Source organism: Clarias gariepinus, chromosome 2, assembly GCF_024256425.1.
Source record: "Clarias gariepinus isolate MV-2021 ecotype Netherlands chromosome 2, CGAR_prim_01v2, whole genome shotgun sequence".
NCBI lineage: Eukaryota > Metazoa > Chordata > Actinopteri > Siluriformes > Clariidae > Clarias > Clarias gariepinus.
Genome location: NC_071101.1, coordinates 4,203,883 through 4,226,306, shown reverse-complemented (window position 1 = coordinate 4,226,306; position 22,424 = coordinate 4,203,883).

Sequence of the window (22,424 nt, the reverse complement as noted above, 5' to 3'; positions counted from 1 at the left end):
TGCTAGCATTATGCTAGCAAAATTAGCATGTTGCTAGGCTCCCTATAATTATATCAGCACGTCGCTAGCATGATGCTAACGCTATTAGCATTAGGTAGCATTATGCTAACTGTAGTAGCATTTCACTAAAAACATGTGTAGAATGTTCCTAGCATGATGCTAGTGTGATTAGCATGTTGCTAGCATGACTTTTAGCCGATTAGCATGTCGCTAGCACTGATTAGAAGTGACCCGGCATGCGCATAGACACACTTTAAAATTTCTTCAGGAATTTTCGCTCTCTAGTATTACATATACCATCCACTTTTTCTTCCGCCTAAAACTTTGAACCATTTCACGCCCCGCAGTTTTGAGAAAACCCCCACGTATGTTACATCGTTGCGAGCGGCTCGGTCGGGAATGGTGTGCTATGACTTTTGGTACGGATCCGTTGCACGGTTTTCCCGAAATTCCCAAATAACCACCCCATTTTTCCTCTATTCATTTCAATGGGAAATGGCCTGAAAAAGGGTGAAAACATGGGTCGCTTTGAAAGCTTACCGTTCGGCCATAATTTTTCGTAGAAACATCATTCAAAGTTTAAACGGGTCACAAGACTTTGGACTTTTACGGATTGGGTCCATGTTTTGATAACTTTCACGGTTGCTTCACGAGAGCAGTTTAAGTTTGATGAAAATTTTGCTTTTTCACCATGCGTGCCACTGTCAACTGCCATATTCACAGAGTGTGAATCGGAGGGTGTCTTTACACTGTCGCCACGTCGGTATAATACACTCTACGGACATGAGGATTCAATATGTCGTAGTCAGGAAGTTCCTGCCACTCAGCGTCGAAGAATTTTTGCGATCGGACCTACGGTTCTCGGTTGGGAAGCGTTTGTTTGAGAGCTTGATTACTGTTTGCAGGTCTCTGTGTCTGTCACAGAGGAGTGTGCCTGCACATGCACGACCCATCCCCCCCTCCCCACACACACTCCCCATCCCCCACACCACCACACCCCACACCACCATCCCCCCCCACTCTGACAGGAGTTATACAGGCACTGAATAATAGCGACACTGATTAGAAGTGACCCGGCATGCGCATAGACACACTTTAAAATTTCTTCAGGAATTTTCGCTCTCTAGTATTACATATACCATGCTCTTTTTTCTTCCGCCTAAAACTTTGCAGCGTTTCACGCCCCGCAGTTTTGAGAAAAGCCTCACGTATGTTCTATCGTTGCGAGCGGCTCGGTCGGGAATGGTGTGCTATGACTTTTGGTACGGATTCGTCGCACGGTTTTCCCGAAATTCCCCAAAAACCACCCCATTTTTCCCCCATTCATTTCAATGGGAAATGGCCCGAAAAAGGGTAAAAACATGGGTCGCTTTGAAAGCTTACCGTTCGGCCATAATTTGTCGTAGAAACATCATTCAAAGTTTAAACGGGTCACAAGACTTTGGACTTTTCTGGATTGGGTCCATGTTTTGATAACTTTAACGGTTGCTTCACGAGAGCAGTTTAAGTTTGATGAAAATTTTGATTTTTTACCATGCGTGCCACTGTCAACTGCCATATTCACAGAGTGTGAATCGGAGGGTGTCTTTACACTGTCGCCACGTCAATATAATGCACTCCACGGGCATGAGGATTCAATATGTCGTAGTCAGGAAGTTCCTGGCACTCACGGTGAAAGAATTTTTGCGATCGGACCTACGGTTCTCTGTTGGGAAGCGTTTGTTTGAGAGCTTAATTACAGTTTGCGGTTCTCTGTGTCTGTCACAGAGGAGTGTGCGTGCACATGCACGACCCATCCCCCCCTCCCCACACTCCCTCCTCCACCCACCTCTCCCACTGACAGGAGTTATACAGGCACTGAATAATAGCGACACTGATTAGAAGTGACCCGGCATGCGCATAGACACACTTTAAAATTTCTTTAGGAATTTTCGCTCTCTAGTATTACATATACCATGCTCTTTTTTCTTCCGCCTAAAACTTTGCAGCGTTTCACGCCCCGCAGTTTTGAGAAAAGCCCCACGTATGTTATATCGTTGCGTGCGGCTCGGTCGGGAATGGTGTGCTATGACTTTTGGTACGGATCCGTCGCACGGTTTTCCCGAAATTCCCAAAAAAAGACCTTATTTCCCCCCCATTCATTTCAATGGGAAATGGCCCGAAAAAGGGTGAAAACATGGGTCACTTTGAAAGCTTACCGTTCGGCCATAATTTGTCATAGAAACATCATTCAAAGTTTAAACGAGTCACAAGACTTGGGACTTTTACAGATTGGGTCCATGTTTTGATAACTTTCACGGTTGCTTCACGAGAGCAGTTTAAGTTTGATGAAAATTTAGATTTTTCACCATGCGTGCCACTGTCAACTGCCATATTCACAGAGTGTGAATCGGAGGGTGTCTTTACACTGTCACCACGTCAATATAATAAACTCTACGGGCATGAGGACTCAAAATGTCGTAGTCAGGAAGTTCCTGCCACTCACGGTGAAAGAATTTTTGCGATCGGACCTACGGTTCTCGGTTGGAAAGCGTTTGTTTGAGTGCTTAATTCCTGTTTTCTGTTCTCTGTGTCTATCACAGAGCAGTGTGCGTGCGCCCCACTCTCCCATCCCCCACACACACACACCCCTCCACCCCCCCCCCCCATCCCCCTCTGACAGGAGTTATACAGGCACTGAATAATAGCGACACTGATTAGAAGTGACCCGGCATGCGCATAGACACACTTTAAAATTTCTTCAGGAATTTTCGCTCTCTAGTATTACATATACCATGCTCTTTTTTCTTCCGCCTAAAACTTTGAACCGTTTCACGCCCCGCAGTTTTGAGAAAACCCCCACGTATGTTATATCGTTGCGAGCGGCTCGGTCGGGAATGGTGTGCTATGACTTTTGGTACGGATCCGTCGCACGGTTTTCCCGAAATTCCCAAATAACCACCCCATTTTTCCTCCATTCATTTCAATGGGAAATGGCCCGAAAAAGGGTGAAAACATGGGTCGCTTTGAAAGCTTACCGTTCGGCCATAATTTGTCGTAGAAACATCATTCAAAGTTTAAACGGGTCACAAGACTTTGGACTTTTACGGATTGGGTCCATGTTTTGATAACTTACACGGTTGCTTCACAAGAGCAGCTTAAGTTTGATGAAAATTTTGATTTTCCACCATGCGTGCCACTGTCAACTGCCATATTCACAGAGTGTGAATCGGAGGGTGTCTTTACACTGTCGCCACGTCAATATAATACACTCTACGGGCATGAGGATTCAATATGTCGTAGTCAGGAAGTTCCTGCCACTCACGGTGAAAGAATTTTTGTGATCGGACCTACGGTTCTCTGTTGGGAAGCGTTTGTTTGAGAGCTTAATTACAGTTTGCGGTTCTCTGTGTCTGTCACAGAAGAGTGTGCGTGCGCATGCACGACCCATCCCCCACACCACCACCCCCCCCCCACAACCCCCACCTCCCCCACTGACAGGAGTTATACAGGCACTGAATAATAGCGACACTGATTAGAAGTGACCCGGCATGCGCATAGACACACTTTAAAATTTCTTCAGGAATTTTCGCTCTCTAGTATTACATATACCATGCTCTTTTTTCTTCCGCCTAAAACTTTGCAGCGTTTCACGCCCCGCAGTTTTGAGAAAAGCCTCACGTATGTTCTATCGTTGCGAGCGGCTCGGTCGGGAATGGTGTGCTATGACTTTTGGTACGGATTCGTCGCACGGTTTTCCCGAAATTCCCCAAAAACCACCCCATTTTTCCCCCATTCATTTCAATGGGAAATGGCCCGAAAAAGGGTAAAAACATGGGTCGCTTTGAAAGCTTACCGTTCGGCCATAATTTGTCGTAGAAACATCATTCAAAGTTTAAACGGGTCACAAGACTTTGGACTTTTCTGGATTGGGTCCATGTTTTGATAACTTTAACGGTTGCTTCACGAGAGCAGTTTAAGTTTGATGAAAATTTTGATTTTTTACCATGCGTGCCACTGTCAACTGCCATATTCACAGAGTGTGAATCGGAGGGTGTCTTTACACTGTCGCCACGTCAATATAATGCACTCCACGGGCATGAGGATTCAATATGTCGTAGTCAGGAAGTTCCTGGCACTCACGGTGAAAGAATTTTTGCGATCGGACCTACGGTTCTCTGTTGGGAAGCGTTTGTTTGAGAGCTTAATTACAGTTTGCGGTTCTCTGTGTCTGTCACAGAGGAGTGTGCGTGCACATGCACGACCCATCCCCCCCTCCCCACACTCCCTCCTCCACCCACCTCTCCCACTGACAGGAGTTATACAGGCACTGAATAATAGCGACACTGATTAGAAGTGACCCGGCATGCGCATAGACACACTTTAAAATTTCTTTAGGAATTTTCGCTCTCTAGTATTACATATACCATGCTCTTTTTTCTTCCGCCTAAAACTTTGCAGCGTTTCACGCCCCGCAGTTTTGAGAAAAGCCCCACGTATGTTATATCGTTGCGTGCGGCTCGGTCGGGAATGGTGTGCTATGACTTTTGGTACGGATCCGTCGCACGGTTTTCCCGAAATTCCCAAAAAAAGACCTTATTTCCCCCCCATTCATTTCAATGGGAAATGGCCCGAAAAAGGGTGAAAACATGGGTCACTTTGAAAGCTTACCGTTCGGCCATAATTTGTCATAGAAACATCATTCAAAGTTTAAACGAGTCACAAGACTTGGGACTTTTACAGATTGGGTCCATGTTTTGATAACTTTCACGGTTGCTTCACGAGAGCAGTTTAAGTTTGATGAAAATTTAGATTTTTCACCATGCGTGCCACTGTCAACTGCCATATTCACAGAGTGTGAATCGGAGGGTGTCTTTACACTGTCACCACGTCAATATAATAAACTCTACGGGCATGAGGACTCAAAATGTCGTAGTCAGGAAGTTCCTGCCACTCACGGTGAAAGAATTTTTGCGATCGGACCTACGGTTCTCGGTTGGAAAGCGTTTGTTTGAGTGCTTAATTCCTGTTTTCTGTTCTCTGTGTCTATCACAGAGCAGTGTGCGTGCGCCCCACTCTCCCATCCCCCACACACACACACCCCTCCACCCCCCCCCCCCATCCCCCTCTGACAGGAGTTATACAGGCACTGAATAATAGCGACACTGATTAGAAGTGACCCGGCATGCGCATAGACACACTTTAAAATTTCTTCAGGAATTTTCGCTCTCTAGTTAAGTGTGTCTATGGTAATAGACATACTTATTACTATTCTACTGAAAAGTTTGGACGCCTCCACGCCGGAGAGCTTTGACCCGACCGCCACGTATGATGCACCGTTGCGTGCGGCTCGTCCGGGAGAACATTTGGGACCTCGGCTCCCGAAGCGATCCGACGCACCGTTTAGCCGTAAATTGGGTTTGAAAATTCTGCGCGGGTTTTTTATTCTTATTATTATTATTATTCTTCTTCTTCCGCCTAAAATTTCGGTTCGTTTCTCGTCCCGCAGTTTTGAGAAAACCCACACGTATGTTACATCATTTCGTGCGGCCCGATCGGGAATGGTGTGCTATGACTTTTCTAAGGGGTGGGCGGTTAATTGCCCCCGCAGGGGGCAATTAACCGCCCAAAAAGTCCCATTGACTTAACATTGGGCCAAATTTGACGGCTTGTAGCGCAGAGAGGGAATTTTGTAGAAATGTGAAATTTACCATATGTGAAGATGTTTGCAGCCTGTCTCAGAAGATACAATGCACAAGGGTATAAGTTTTACCCCCGGGGCAAGAGAGGTCCCCAAATTTGCCCCATTGACTTATAATGGGGATTTTGCTGATGAACTAGTCCCGCACCGTTAATCGTAGACCCATGAGTGAGGTGTCAAAGTGTGCAGAACATTCAGCAATAGTTTTCTATGACTTTACTACGGGGTGGGCGGTTAATGGCCCCCGCAGGGGGCAATTAACCGGCCCCATTGACTTATAATGGGGATTTTGGCGATTAACTAGTCCCGGACCGTTCGTCGTAGACCCACGAATAAGGTGTCAAACCATGCGGCTTATTCGGGGATGGGGTGCTGTGACTTTTTTTAGGGGTGGGTGGTTAATTGCCCCCGCAGGGGGCAATTAACCACTCACAGACTTAACACTGAGACCAACTTTGCCCGAGTCCCATGAGTGAGGTGTCAAACCGTGCGCCTTATGCAGGGATGGGGTGCTGTGACTCTTCTAAGGGGTGGGTGGTTAATTGCCCCCGCAGGGGGCAATTAACCACTCACAGACTTAACACTGAGTCCGACTTTGACCGAGTCCCATGACTGAGGTGTCAAACCGTTCGGCCCATCTTCGGGAATGGGGTGCTATGACTTTTCTAAGGGGTGGGTGGTTAATTGCCCCCGCAGGGGGCAATTAACCACCCACAGACTTAACACTGAGGACAACTTTGACCGAGTCCCATGAGTAAGGTGTCAAACCGTGCGCCTTATTCGGGAATGGGGTGCTGTGACTCTTCTAAGGGGTGGGTGGTTAATTGCCCCCGCAGGGGGCAATTAACCCCCCACAGACTTAACATTGAGACCAACTATGGATCCCACTGGAGTATAGAAAGGAGGGAGGGCTCATTTAAGGCAGGCAACCAATCAGTCTTTCGGATTGATCATGATGCTCTTAAGCCACGCCCCCTAGCATGCTGTTAGCATGATGCTAACACGATTAGCATGTTGCTAGCATTATGCTAGCAAAATTAGCATGTTGCTAGGCTCCCTATAATTATATCAGCACGTCGCTAGCATGATGCTAACGCTATTAGCATTAGGTAGCATTATGCTAACTGTAGTAGCATTTCACTAAAAACATGTGTAGAATGTTCCTAGCATGATGCTAGTGTGATTAGCATGTTGCTAGCATGACTTTTAGCCGATTAGCATGTCGCTAGCACTGATTAGAAGTGACCCGGCATGCGCATAGACACACTTTAAAATTTCTTCAGGAATTTTCGCTCTCTAGTATTACATATACCATCCACTTTTTCTTCCGCCTAAAACTTTGAACCATTTCACGCCCCGCAGTTTTGAGAAAACCCCCACGTATGTTACATCGTTGCGAGCGGCTCGGTCGGGAATGGTGTGCTATGACTTTTGGTACGGATCCGTTGCACGGTTTTCCCGAAATTCCCAAATAACCACCCCATTTTTCCTCTATTCATTTCAATGGGAAATGGCCTGAAAAAGGGTGAAAACATGGGTCGCTTTGAAAGCTTACCGTTCGGCCATAATTTTTCGTAGAAACATCATTCAAAGTTTAAACGGGTCACAAGACTTTGGACTTTTACGGATTGGGTCCATGTTTTGATAACTTTCACGGTTGCTTCACGAGAGCAGTTTAAGTTTGATGAAAATTTTGCTTTTTCACCATGCGTGCCACTGTCAACTGCCATATTCACAGAGTGTGAATCGGAGGGTGTCTTTACACTGTCGCCACGTCGGTATAATACACTCTACGGACATGAGGATTCAATATGTCGTAGTCAGGAAGTTCCTGCCACTCAGCGTCGAAGAATTTTTGCGATCGGACCTACGGTTCTCGGTTGGGAAGCGTTTGTTTGAGAGCTTGATTACTGTTTGCAGGTCTCTGTGTCTGTCACAGAGGAGTGTGCCTGCACATGCACGACCCATCCCCCCCTCCCCACACACACTCCCCATCCCCCACACCACCACACCCCACACCACCATCCCCCCCCACTCTGACAGGAGTTATACAGGCACTGAATAATAGCGACACTGATTAGAAGTGACCCGGCATGCGCATAGACACACTTTAAAATTTCTTCAGGAATTTTCGCTCTCTAGTATTACATATACCATGCTCTTTTTTCTTCCGCCTAAAACTTTGCAGCGTTTCACGCCCCGCAGTTTTGAGAAAAGCCTCACGTATGTTCTATCGTTGCGAGCGGCTCGGTCGGGAATGGTGTGCTATGACTTTTGGTACGGATTCGTCGCACGGTTTTCCCGAAATTCCCCAAAAACCACCCCATTTTTCCCCCATTCATTTCAATGGGAAATGGCCCGAAAAAGGGTAAAAACATGGGTCGCTTTGAAAGCTTACCGTTCGGCCATAATTTGTCGTAGAAACATCATTCAAAGTTTAAACGGGTCACAAGACTTTGGACTTTTCTGGATTGGGTCCATGTTTTGATAACTTTAACGGTTGCTTCACGAGAGCAGTTTAAGTTTGATGAAAATTTTGATTTTTTACCATGCGTGCCACTGTCAACTGCCATATTCACAGAGTGTGAATCGGAGGGTGTCTTTACACTGTCGCCACGTCAATATAATGCACTCCACGGGCATGAGGATTCAATATGTCGTAGTCAGGAAGTTCCTGGCACTCACGGTGAAAGAATTTTTGCGATCGGACCTACGGTTCTCTGTTGGGAAGCGTTTGTTTGAGAGCTTAATTACAGTTTGCGGTTCTCTGTGTCTGTCACAGAGGAGTGTGCGTGCACATGCACGACCCATCCCCCCCTCCCCACACTCCCTCCTCCACCCACCTCTCCCACTGACAGGAGTTATACAGGCACTGAATAATAGCGACACTGATTAGAAGTGACCCGGCATGCGCATAGACACACTTTAAAATTTCTTTAGGAATTTTCGCTCTCTAGTATTACATATACCATCCACTTTTTTCTTCCGCCTAAAACTTTGAACCGTTTCACGCCCCGCAGTTTTGAGAAAAGCCTCACGTATGTTATATCGTTGCGTGCGGCTCGGTCGGGAATGGTGTGCTATGACTTTTGGTGGGGATCCGACGCACGGTTTTCCCGAAATTCCCAAAAAACCACCCCATTTTTCCTCCATTCATTTCAATGGGAAATGGCCCGAAAAAGGGTGAAAACATGGGTCGCTTTGAAAGCTTACCGTTCGGCCATAATTTGTCGTAGAAACATCATTCAAAGTTTAAACGGGTCACAAGACTTTGGACTTTTACGGATTGGGTCCATGTTTCGATAACTTTCACGGTTGCTTCACGAGAGCAGTTTAAGTTTGATGAAAATTTTGATTTTTCACCAAACGTGCCACTGTTAACTGCCATATTCACAGGGTGTGAATCAGAGGGTGTCTTTACACTGTCACCACGTCAATATAATACACTCTACGGGCATGAGGATTCAATATGTCGTAGTCAGGAAGTTCCTGCCACTCACAGTGAAATAATTTTTGCGATCAGACCTACGGTTCTCTGTTGGGAAGCGTTTGTTTGAAAGCTTTTTTCCTGATTTCTGTTCTCTGTGTCTGTTACAAAGGAGTGTGCGTGCGCATGCACGACCCATCCCCCCCTCCCCACACACACCACCACCACCCCCCTCCTCCCCCTCTGACAGGAGTTATACAGGCACTAAATAATAGCGACACTGATTAGAAGTGACCCGGCATGCGCATAGACACACTTTAAAATTTCTTCAGGAATTTTCGCTCTCTAGTATTACATATACCATGCTCTTTTTTCTTCCGCCTAAAACTTTGCAGCGTTTCACGCCCCGCAGTTTTGGGAAAACCCCCACGTATGTTATATCGTTGCGAGCGGCTCGGTCGGGAATGGTGTGCTATGACTTTTGGTACGGATCAGTCGCACGGTTTTCCCGAAATTCCCCAAAAACCACCCCATTTTTTCTCCATTCATTTCAATGGGAAATGGCCGGAAAAAGGGTGAAAACATGGGTCGCTTTGAAAGCTTACCGTTCGGCCATAATTTGTCGTAGAAACATCATTCAAAGTTTAAACGGGTCACAAGAGTTTGGACTTTTACGGATTGGGTCCATGTTTCGATAACTTTCACGGTTGCTTCACGAGAGCAGTTTAAGTTTGATGAAAATTTTGATTTTTCACCATGCGTGCCACTGTTAACTGCCATATTCACAGAGTGTGAATCGGAGGGTGTCTTTACACTGTCACCACGTCAATATAATGCACTCTACGGGCATGAGGATTCAATATGTCGTAGTCAGGAAGTTCCTGCCACTCACGGTGAAAGAATTTTTGCGATCGGACCTACGGTTCTCGGTTGGGAAGCGTTTGTTTGAGAGCTTAATTATTACAGTTTACGGTTCTCTGTGTCTGTCACAGAAGAGTGTGCGTGCGCATGCACGACCCACCCCCACACCACCACCCCCCACACCACCATCCCCCACAACCTCCACCACCCCCACTGACAGGAGTTATACAGGCACTGAATAATAGCGACACTGATTAGAAGTGACCCGGCATGCGCATAGACACACTTTAAAATTTCTTCAGGAATTTTCGCTCTCTAGTATTACATATACCATGCTCTTTTTTCTTCCGCCTAAAACTTTGAACCGTTTCACGCCCCGCAGTTTTGAGAAAACCCCCACGTATGTTATATCGTTGCGAGCGGCTCGGTCGGGAATGGTGTGCTATGACTTTTGGTACGGATCCGTCGCACGGTTTTCCCGAAATTCCCAAATAACCACCCCATTTTTCCTCCATTCATTTCAATGGGAAATGGCCCGAAAAAGGGTGAAAACATGGGTCGCTTTGAAAGCTTACCGTTCGGCCATAATTTGTCGTAGAAACATCATTCAAAGTTTAAACGGGTCACAAGACTTTGGACTTTTACGGATTGGGTCCATGTTTTGATAACTTACACGGTTGCTTCACAAGAGCAGCTTAAGTTTGATGAAAATTTTGATTTTCCACCATGCGTGCCACTGTCAACTGCCATATTCACAGAGTGTGAATCGGAGGGTGTCTTTACACTGTCGCCACGTCAATATAATACACTCTACGGGCATGAGGATTCAATATGTCGTAGTCAGGAAGTTCCTGCCACTCACGGTGAAAGAATTTTTGTGATCGGACCTACGGTTCTCTGTTGGGAAGCGTTTGTTTGAGAGCTTAATTACAGTTTGCGGTTCTCTGTGTCTGTCACAGAAGAGTGTGCGTGCGCATGCACGACCCATCCCCCACACCACCACCCCCCCCCCACAACCCCCACCTCCCCCACTGACAGGAGTTATACAGGCACTGAATAATAGCGACACTGATTAGAAGTGACCCGGCATGCGCATAGACACACTTTAAAATTTCTTCAGGAATTTTCGCTCTCTAGTTAAGTGTGTCTATGGTAATAGACATACTTATTACTATTCTACTGAAAAGTTTGGACGCCTCCACGCCGGAGAGCTTTGACCCGACCGCCACGTATGATGCACCGTTGCGTGCGGCTCGTCCGGGAGAACATTTGGGACCTCGGCTCCCGAAGCGATCCGACGCACCGTTTAGCCGTAAATTGGGTTTGAAAATTCTGCGCGGGTTTTTTATTCTTATTATTAGTGGTGCTTGCAAAGCATCACTACTATTCTCTTGCAGGCTTATTATTATTATTAGTGGTGCTTGCAAAGCATCACTATTGTTATCTTGCAAACTTATTATTATTATTCTTCTTCCGTACAAAAGTTCGGCGCGTAACTAGTCTCGCACCGTTTGTCGTAGACCCATGGGTGAGGTGTCAAATCGTGCGGCCTATACGGGAATGGGGTGCTATGACTTTTATAAGGGGTGGGCGGTTAATTGCCCCCGCAGGGGGCAATTAACCGGCCCAAAAATCCCATTGACTTAACATTGAGACCAACTTTGACGGATTATAGCGCAGAGAGTGAATTTTGTAGAGACATCAAACTTACCAGATTTGAAGAGGTTTGCAGCCTGTGTCAGAAGATACCCGGCACAGGGGGATAAGTTCGACCCCCGGGGCAAGAGAGGTCCCCAAAGTTGCCCCATAGAATTTGAATGGGGATTTTGGCGACTTTGCCCATTGACTTATAATGGGGATTTAAAAAAATTACTAGTGCCGCACCGTTCGTCGTAGACCCATGAATCAGGTGTCTACCCATGCGGCTTATTCGGGAGTAGGGTGCTTTGACTGTTCGAAGGGGTGGGTGGTTAATTGCCCCCGCAGGGGGCAATTAACCACCTACAGACTTAACACTGAGAACAACTTTGACTGAGTCTTGCACCGTTCGTCGTAGACCCATGAATGAGGTGTCAAACCGTGCGGCTCATTCGGGAGTAGGGTACTCTCACTGTTGAAAGGGGTGGGTGGTTAATTGCCCCCGCAGGGGGCAATTAACCACCTACAGACTTAACACTGACAACAACTTTGACTGAGGCCCGCACCGTTCGTCGTAGACCCATGAATGAGGTGTCAAACCGTGCGGCTTATTCGGGAGTAGGGTGCTCTGACTGTTCGAAGGGGTGGGTGGTTAATTGCCCCCGCAGGGGGCAATTAACCACCCACAGAATTAACATTGAGACCAACTTTGACCGAGTACCATGAGTGAGGTGTTAAACTGTGCGGCCCATTTTCGGGAACAGGATGCTGTGACTTTTCTGAGGGGTGGGTGGTTAATTGCCCCCGCAGGGGGCAATTAACTACCCACAGACTTAACATTGTGACCAACTTTGACTGAGTCCCATGAGTGAGGTGTCAAACCGTGCGGCCCATCTTCGGGAACGGGGTGCTGTGACTTTTCTAAGGGGTGGGTGGTTAATTGCCCCTGCAGGGGGCAATTAACCACCTACAGACTTAACATTGACTTAACTGTGGAACCGACTGTCGTAGAGACATTCTTTTGCATTTATCATCATGCTCATAAGCCACGCCCCCTAGCACCCTCATTAGCATGCTGTTAGCATGATGCTAACACGATTAGCATTTTGCTAGCATGATGCTAACAAAATTAGCATCTTGCTAGCGTTATGCTAATTTCATCAGCACATCGCTAGCATGATGCTAACGCTATTAGCATGTCGCTAGCATTATGCTAACTTTTCGCTAATCACATGTATAGAATGTTCCTAGCATCATGCTAGTGTAATTAGCATGATGTTTAGCTGATTAGCATGGTGCTAGCTTGATGCTAGCTATATTAGCATGTTGCTATCAAGATCCCATTGTCGTAGAGATATGGAGGGCCAGAGTTTCGCCACGGCAAGCACCACTCACATTTTCTTCAGGAAATGTACCTCTCTAGTTATTATTATTATTATTATTTTTATTCTTCCGTACAAAGTTTGGCGCGTAACTAGTCCCGCACCGTTTGTCGTAGACCCATGAGAGGGGAGTCAAATCGTGCGGCTTATACGGGAATGGGGTGCTATGACTTTTCTAAGGGGTGGGCGGTTAATTGCCCCCGCAGGGGGCAATTAACCGGCCAAAAAATCCCATAGACTTAACATTGCGGCCAACTTTGACGGATTGTAGCGCAGAGAGGGGATTTTGTAGAAACGTGAAATTTACAACATTTGAAGAGGTTTGCAGCCTGTGTCAGAAGATACCCCGCACAAGGGTATAAGTTTTACCCCCGGGGCAGTAGGGGTCCCTAAATTTGCCCCATTGACTTATAATGGGGATTTTGGTGAATCACTAGTCCCACACCGTTCATCGTAGACCCATGAATGAGGTGTCAAACCATGCGGCTTATTCGGGAGTAGGGTGCTCTGACTGTTCGAAGGGGTGGGTGGTTAATTGCCCCCGCAGGGGGCAATTAACCACACACAGACTTAACATTGAGACCAAGTTTGACCGAGTACCATGAGTGAGGTGTCAAACCGTGCGCCTTATTTGGGAATGGGGTGCTGTGACTTTTTTTAGGGGTGGGTGGTTAATTGCCCCCGCAGGGGGCAATTAACCGCCCACAGACTTAACACTGACAACAACTTTGACTGAGTCTTGCACCGTTCGTCGTAGACCCATGAATGAGGTGTCAAACCGTGCGGCTTGTTCGGAAGTAGGCTGCTTTGACTGTTCGAAGGGGTGGGTGGTTAATTGCCCCCGCAGGGGGCAATTAACCACCCACAGACTTAACATTGAGACCAACTTTGACTGAGTCCCATGAGTGAGGTGTCAAACCGTGCGGCCCATCTTCGGGAACGTGGTGCTGTGACTTTTCTAAGGGGTGGGTGGTTAATTGCCCCCGCAGGGGGCAATTAACCACCCACAGACTTAAAATTGATTTAACTGTGGAACCGACTGTCATAGAGACACTCTTTTGCATTTATCATCATGCTCATAAGCCACGCCCCCTAGCACCCTCATTAGCATGCTGTTAGCATGATGCTAACGCGATTAGCATTTTGCCAGCATGATGCTAACAAAATTAGCATCTTGCTAGCGTTATGCTAATTTCATCAGCACATCGCTAGCATGATGCTAACGCTATTAGCATGTCGCTAGCATTATGCTAACTTTTCGCTAATAACATGTATAGAATGTTCCTAGCATCATGCTAGTGTAATTAGCATGATGTTTAACTGATTAGCATGGTGCTAGCTTGATGCTAGCTATATTAGCATGTTGCTATCAAGATCCCATTGTCGTGGAGATATGGAGGGCCAGAGTTTCGCCACGGCAAGCACCACTCACATTTTCTTCAGGAAATGTACCTCTCTAGTATTACATATACCATGCTCTTTTTTCTTCCGCCTAAAACTTTGAACCGTTTCACGCCCCGCAGTTTTGAGAAAAGCCTCACGTATGTTATATCGTTGCGAGCGGCTCGGTCGGGAATGGTGTGCTATGACTTTTGGTACGGGTCCGTCGCACGGTTTTCCCGAAATTCCCAAATAATCACCCCATTTTTCCCCCATTCATTTCTATGGGAAATGGCCGGAAAAAGGGTGAAAACATGGGTCATTTTGAAAGCTTACCGTTCGGCCATAATTTGGACTTTTACGGATTGGGTCCATGTTTTGATAACTTTTACGGTTGCTTCACAAGAGCAGTTTAAGTTTGATGAAAAATTAGATTTTTCACCATACGTGCCACTGTCAACTGGCATATTCACAGAGTGTGAATCGGAGGGTGTTTTTACACTGTCACCACGTCGGTATAATACACTCTACAGGCATGAGGATTCAATATGTCGTAGTCAGGAAGTTCCTGCCACTCACAGTGAAATAATTTTTGCAATCGGACCTACGGTTCTCTGTTGGGAAGCGTTTGTTTGAGAGCTTAATTACAGTTTGCGGTTCTCTGTGTCTGTCACAGAGGAGTGTGCGTGCACATGCACGACCCATCCCCCCCTCCCCACACACACCATCACCCCCCCCATCCCCTCCCCCTCTGACAGGAGTTATACAGGCACTGAATAATAGCGACACTGATTAGAAGTGACCCGGCATGCGCATAGACACACTTTAAAATTTCTTCAGGAATTTTCGCTCTCTAGTATTACATATACCATCCTCTTTTTTCTTCCGCCTAAAACTTTGCAGCGTTTCACGCCTCGCAGTTTTGAGAAAACTCCCACGTATGTTATATCGTTGCGAGCGGCTCGGTCGGGAATGGTGTGCTATGACTTTTGGTACGGATCCGTCGCACGGTTTTCCCGAAATTCCCAAATAACCACCCCATTTTTCCTCCATTCATTTCAATGGGAAATGGCCCGAAAAAGGGTGAAAACATGGGTCACTTTGAAAGCTTACCGTTCGGCCATAATTTGTCGTAGAAACATCATTCAAAGTTTAAACGGGTCACAAGACTTTGGACTTTTAGGGATTGGGTCCATGTTTTGATAACTTTCACGGTTGCTTCACAAGAGCAGTTTAAGTTTGATGAAAATTTTGATTTTTCACCATACGTGCCACTGTCAACTGCCATATTCACAGAGTGTGAATCGGAGGGTGTCTTTACACTGTCACCACGTCAATATAATACACTCTACAGGCATGAGGATTCAATATGTCGTAGTCAGGAAGTTCCTGCCACTCAGCGTCAAAGAATTTTTGCAATCAAAGCTACGGTTCTCTGTTGGGAAGCATTTGTTTGAGAGCCTAATTACTGTTTGCAGGTCTCTGTGTCTGTCGCAGAGGAGTGTGCGTGCGCATGCACGACCCATCCCCCCCTCCTCACACACACCATCACCCCCCCATCCCCTCCCCCACTGACAGGAGTTATACAGGCACTGAATAATAGCGACACTGATTAGAAGTGACCCGGCATGCGCATAGACACACTTTAAAATTTCTTCAGGAATTTTCGCTCTCTAGTTAAGTGTGTCTATGCAATAGACATACTTATTACTATCCTACCGAAAAGTTTGGACGCCTCCACGCCGGAGAGCTTTGACCCGACCGCCACGTATGATGCACCGTTGAGTGCGGCTCGGCCGGGAGAACATTTGGGACCTCGGCTCCCGAAGCGATCCGACGCACCGTTTAGCCGTAATTTGGGTTTGAAAATTTCGCCTCTATTTATTATTCTTATTATTATTAGTGGTGCTTGCAAAGCATCACTATTGTTATCTTGCAAAATTCTTCCGTACAAAAGTTTGGCGCGTAACTAGTCCCGCACCGTTTGTCATAGACCCATGAGTGAGGTGTCAAATTGTGCGGCTTATACGGGAATGGGGTGCTATGACTTTTATAAGGGGTGGGCGGTTAATTGCCCCCGCAGGGGGCAATTAACCGGCCAAAAAATCCCATAGACTTAACATTGAGGCCAACTTTGACGAATTGTAGCGCAGAGAGTGAAATTTGTAGAGACGTCAGATTTACCACATTTGAAGAGGATTGCAGCCTGTGTCAGATGATACCCCGCACAGGGGAATAAGTTGGACCCCCGGGGCAAGAGAGGTCCCCAAAGTTCCCCCATAGAATTTGAATGGGGATTTTGGCGACTTTGCCCATTGACTTATAATGGGAATTTAAAAAAATTACTAGTGCCGCACCGTTCGTCGTAGACCCATGAATGAGGTGTCAACCCGTGCGGCTTATTCGGGAGTAGGTTGCTTTGACTGTTTGAAGGGGTGGGTGGTTAATTGCCCCCGCAGGGGGCAATTAACCACCCACAGACTTAACACTGACAACAACTTTGACTGAGTCCCGCACCGTTCGTCGTAGACCCACGAATGAGGTGTCAAACCGTGCGGCTTATTCGGGAGTAGGGTGCTCTGACTGTTTGAAGGGGTGGGTGGTTAATTGCCCCCGCAGGGGGCAATTAACCACCCACAGACTTAACATTGAGACCAACTTTGACCGAGTACCATGAGTGAGGTGTCGAACTGTGCGGCCCATTTTCGGGAACAGGGTGCTGTGACTTTTCTGAGGGGTGGGTGGTTAACTGCCCCCGCAGGGGGCAATTAACCGCCCACAGACTTAACACTGAGAACAACTTTGACTGAGTCTTGCACCGTTCGTCGTGGACCCATGAATGAGGTGTCAAACCGTGCGGCTTATTCGGGAGTAGGGTGCTCTGACTGTTTGAAGGGGTGGGTGGTTAATTGCCCCCGCAGGGGGCAATTAACCACCCACAGACTTAACATTGAGACCAACTTTGACTGAGTCCCATGAGTAAGGTGTCAAACCGTTCGGCCCATCTTAGGGAACGGGGTGCTGTGACTTTTCTAAGGAGTGGGTGGTTAATTGCCCCCGCAGGGGGCAATTAACCACCTACAGACTTAACATTGATTTAACTGTGGATCTGACTGTCGTAGAGACACTCTTTTGCATTTATCATCATGCTCATGAGCCACGCCCCCTAGCACCCTCATTAGCATGCTGTTAGCATGATGCTAACAAAATTAGCATGTTTCTAGCTTTATGCTAATTTCATCAGCACATCGCTAGCATGATGCTAACGCTATTAGCATGTCGCTAGCATTATGCTAACTTTTCGCTAATCACATGTATAGAATGGTCCTAGCATCATGCTAGTGTAATTAGCATGATGTTTAGCTGATTAACATGGTGCTAGCTTGATGCTAGCTATATTAGCATGTTGCTATCAAGATCCCATTGTCGTAGAGATATGGAGGGTCAGAGTTTCGCCACGGCAAGCACCACTCACATTTTCTTCAGGAAATGTACCTCTCTAGTTATTATTATTCTTCTTCTTCCGCCTAAAATTTCGGTTCGTTTCTCGTCCCGCAGTTTTGAGAAAACCCACACGTATGTTACATCATTTCGTGCGGCCCGATCGGGAATGGTGTGCTATGACTTTTCTAAGGGGTGGGCGGTTAATTGCCCCCGCAGGGGGCAATTAACCGCCCAAAAAGTCCCATTGACTTAACATTGGGCCAAATTTGACGGCTTGTAGCGCAGAGAGGGAATTTTGTAGAAATGTGAAATTTACCATATGTGAAGATGTTTGCAGCCTGTCTCAGAAGATACAATGCACAAGGGTATAAGTTTTACCCCCGGGGCAAGAGAGGTCCCCAAATTTGCCCCATTGACTTATAATGGGGATTTTGCTGATGAACTAGTCCCGCACCGTTAATCGTAGACCCATGAGTGAGGTGTCAAAGTGTGCAGAACATTCAGCAATAGTTTTCTATGACTTTACTAAGGGGTGGGCGGTTAATTGCCCCCGCAGGGGGCAATTAACCGGCCCCATTGACTTATAATGGGGATTTTGGCGATTAACTAGTCCCGGACCGTTCGTCGTAGACCCACGAATAAGGTGTCAAACCATGCGGCTTATTCGGGGATGGGGTGCTGTGACTTTTTTTAGGGGTGGGTGGTTAATTGCCCCCGCAGGGGGCAATTAACCACTCACAGACTTAACACTGAGACCAACTTTGCCCGAGTCCCATGAGTGAGGTGTCAAACCGTGCGCCTTATGCAGGGATGGGGTGCTGTGACTCTTCTAAGGGGTGGGTGGTTAATTGCCCCCGCAGGGGGCAATTAACCACTCACAGACTTAACACTGAGTCCGACTTTGACCGAGTCCCATGACTGAGGTGTCAAACCGTTCGGCCCATCTTCGGGAATGGGGTGCTATGACTTTTCTAAGGGGTGGGTGGTTAATTGCCCCCGCAGGGGGCAATTAACCACCCACAGACTTAACACTGAGGACAACTTTGACCGAGTCCCATGAGTAAGGTGTCAAACCGTGCGCCTTATTCGGGAATGGGGTGCTGTGACTCTTCTAAGGGGTGGGTGGTTAATTGCCCCCGCAGGGGGCAATTAACCCCCCACAGACTTAACATTGAGACCAACTATGGATCCCACTGGAGTATAGAAAGGAGGGAGGGCTCATTTAAGGCAGGCAACCAATCAGTCTTTCGGATTGATCATGATGCTCTTAAGCCACGCCCCCTAGCATGCTGTTAGCATGATGCTAACACGATTAGCATGTTGCTAGCATTATGCTAGCAAAATTAGCATGTTGCTAGGCTCCCTATAATTATATCAGCACGTCGCTAGCATGATGCTAACGCTATTAGCATTAGGTAGCATTATGCTAACTGTAGTAGCATTTCACTAAAAACATGTGTAGAATGTTCCTAGCATGATGCTAGTGTGATTAGCATGTTGCTAGCATGACTTTTAGCCGATTAGCATGTCGCTAGCACTGATTAGAAGTGACCCGGCATGCGCATAGACACACTTTAAAATTTCTTCAGGAATTTTCGCTCTCTAGTATTACATATACAATCCACTTTTTTCTTCCGCCTAAAACTTTGCAGCGTTTCACGCCCCGCAGTTTTGAGAAAAGCCTCACGTATGTTATATCGTTGCGAGCGGCTCGGTCGGGAATGGTGTGCTATGACTTTTGGTGGGGATCCGACGCACGGTTTTCCCGAAATTCCCCAAAAACCACCCCATTTCCCCCCTATTCATTTCAATGGGAAATGGCCGGAAAATGGGTGAAAACATGGGTCACTTTGAAAGCTTACCGTTCGGCCATAATTAGTCGTAGAAACATCATTCAAAGTTTAAACGGGTCACAAGACTTTGGACTTTTACGGATTGGGTCCATGTTTCGATAACTTTCACGGTTGCTTCACGGGAGCAGTTTAAGTTTGATGAAAATTTGGCTTTTTCACCATACGTGCCACTGTCAACTGCCATATGCACAGAGTGTGAATCGGAGGGTGTCTTTACACTGTCGCCACGTCGTGATAATACACACTACGGGCATGAGGATTCAATATGTCGTAGTCAGGAAGTTCCTGCCACTCACAGTGAAAGAATTTTTGCGATCGGACCTACGGTTCTCTGTTGGGAAGCGTTTGTTTGAGAGCTTAATTACAGTTTGCGGTTCTCTGTGTCTGTCACAGAAGAGTGTGCGTGCGCATGCACGACCCATCCCCCACACCACCACCCCCCCCCCACAACCCCCACCTCCCCCACTGACAGGAGTTATACAGGCACTGAATAATAGCGACACTGATTAGAAGTGACCCGGCATGCGCATAGACACACTTTAAAATTTCTTCAGGAATTTTCGCTCTCTAGTATTACATATACAATCCACTTTTTTCTTCCGCCTAAAACTTTGCAGCGTTTCACGCCCCGCAGTTTTGAGAAAAGCCTCACGTATGTTATATCGTTGCGAGCGGCTCGGTCGGGAATGGTGTGCTATGACTTTTGGTGGGGATCCGACGCACGGTTTTCCCGAAATTCCCCAAAAACCACCCCATTTCCCCCCTATTCATTTCAATGGGAAATGGCCGGAAAATGGGTGAAAACATGGGTCACTTTGAAAGCTTACCGTTCGGCCATAATTAGTCATAGAAACATCATTCAAAGTTTAAACGGGTCACAAGACTTTGGACTTTTACGGATTGGGTCCATGTTTCGATAACTTTCACGGTTGCTTCACGGGAGCAGTTTAAGTTTGATGAAAATTTGGCTTTTTCACCATACGTGCCACTGTCAACTGCCATATGCACAGAGTGTGAATCGGAGGGTGTCTTTACACTGTCGCCACGTCGTGATAATACACACTACGGGCATGAGGATTCAATATGTCGTAGTCAGGAAGTTCCTGCCACTCACAGTGAAAGAATTTTTGCGATCGGACCTACGGTTCTCTGTTGGGAAGCGTTTGTTTGAGAGCTTAATTACAGTTTGCGGTTCTCTGTGTCTGTCACAGAAGAGTGTGCGTGCGCATGCACGACCCATCCCCCCCCCCCCCCCCCCCCCCCCCACAACCCCCACCTCCCCCACTGACAGGAGTTATACAGGCACTGAATAATAGCGACACTGATTAGAAGTGACCCGGCATGCGCATAGACACACTTTAAAATTTCTTCAGGAATTTTCGCTCTCTAGTTAAGTGTGTCTATGGTAATAGACATACTTATTACTATTCTACTGAAAAGTTTGGACGCCTCCACGCCGGAGAGCTTTGACCCGACCGCCACGTATGATGCACCGTTGCGTGCGGCTCGTCCGGGAGAACATTTGGGACCTCGGCTCCCGAAGCGATCCGACGCACCGTTTAGCCGTAAATTGGGTTTGAAAATTCTGCGCGGGTTTTTTATTCTTATTATTATTATTATTCTTCTTCTTCCGCCTAAAATTTCGGTTCGTTTCTCGTCCCGCAGTTTTGAGAAAACCCACACGTATGTTACATCATTTCGTGCGGCCCGATCGGGAATGGTGTGCTATGACTTTTCTAAGGGGTGGGCGGTTAATTGCCCCCGCAGGGGGCAATTAACCGCCCAAAAAGTCCCATTGACTTAACATTGGGCCAAATTTGACGGCTTGTAGCGCAGAGAGGGAATTTTGTAGAAATGTGAAATTTACCATATGTGAAGATGTTTGCAGCCTGTCTCAGAAGATACAATGCACAAGGGTATAAGTTTTACCCCCGGGGCAAGAGAGGTCCCCAAATTTGCCCCATTGACTTATAATGGGGATTTTGCTGATGAACTAGTCCCGCACCGTTAATCGTAGACCCATGAGTGAGGTGTCAAAGTGTGCAGAACATTCAGCAATAGTTTTCTATGACTTTACTAAGGGGTGGGCGGTTAATTGCCCCCGCAGGGGGCAATTAACCGGCCCCATTGACTTATAATGGGGATTTTGGCGATTAACTAGTCCCGGACCGTTCGTCGTAGACCCACGAATAAGGTGTCAAACCATGCGGCTTATTCGGGGATGGGGTGCTGTGACTTTTTTTAGGGGTGGGTGGTTAATTGCCCCCGCAGGGGGCAATTAACCACTCACAGACTTAACACTGAGACCAACTTTGCCCGAGTCCCATGAGTGAGGTGTCAAACCGTGCGCCTTATGCAGGGATGGGGTGCTGTGACTCTTCTACGGGGTGGGTGGTTAATTGCCCCCGCAGGGGGCAATTAACCACTCACAGACTTAACACTGAGTCCGACTTTGACCGAGTCCCATGACTGAGGTGTCAAACCGTTCGGCCCATCTTCGGGAATGGGGTGCTATGACTTTTCTAAGGGGTGGGTGGTTAATTGCCCCCGCAGGGGGCAATTAACCACCCACAGACTTAACACTGAGGACAACTTTGACCGAGTCCCATGAGTAAGGTGTCAAACCGTGCGCCTTATTCGGGAATGGGGTGCTGTGACTCTTCTAAGGGGTGGGTGGTTAATTGCCCCCGCAGGGGGCAATTAACCCCCCACAGACTTAACATTGAGACCAACTATGGATCCCACTGGAGTATAGAAAG